A 336-nucleotide genomic window follows, 5' to 3' on the forward strand; every position below is an offset into this window, starting at 1 on the left:
CCCTTTTTGCACTCATTTCCAGTTCCTGCGCCAGCGTGACACCTCTCCATCCTTGCATCCGATACTCTTTGATTTCAGCTTTGCTTGTGGTAGTGTGTTGGCTGCCTCACCTCTAATAGTCCTCAGGCTTCCCAGACTGTAACGAAAAGTTTTCTACCGTTAACATAAACTGCATGACTGCTGCTCTGCGCGCTGGCAAATGTGCTGTGCCTGCGCTGGGACAGGGGCAGCACGAGGTTTCTGTACTATAGTCTTGCACTCTAAATTTTAGACTTTTTAAGCAGGTGAAAAAATAGAACTTTATTTTTAAATGAGGCACTTGTTCTGGGAATTCCT

The sequence above is a fragment of the Cariama cristata genome, unplaced genomic scaffold (genome assembly GCF_000690535.1).
Source record: "Cariama cristata isolate BGI_N322 unplaced genomic scaffold, ASM69053v1 scaffold4492, whole genome shotgun sequence".
Classification (NCBI taxonomy): domain Eukaryota; kingdom Metazoa; phylum Chordata; class Aves; order Cariamiformes; family Cariamidae; genus Cariama; species Cariama cristata.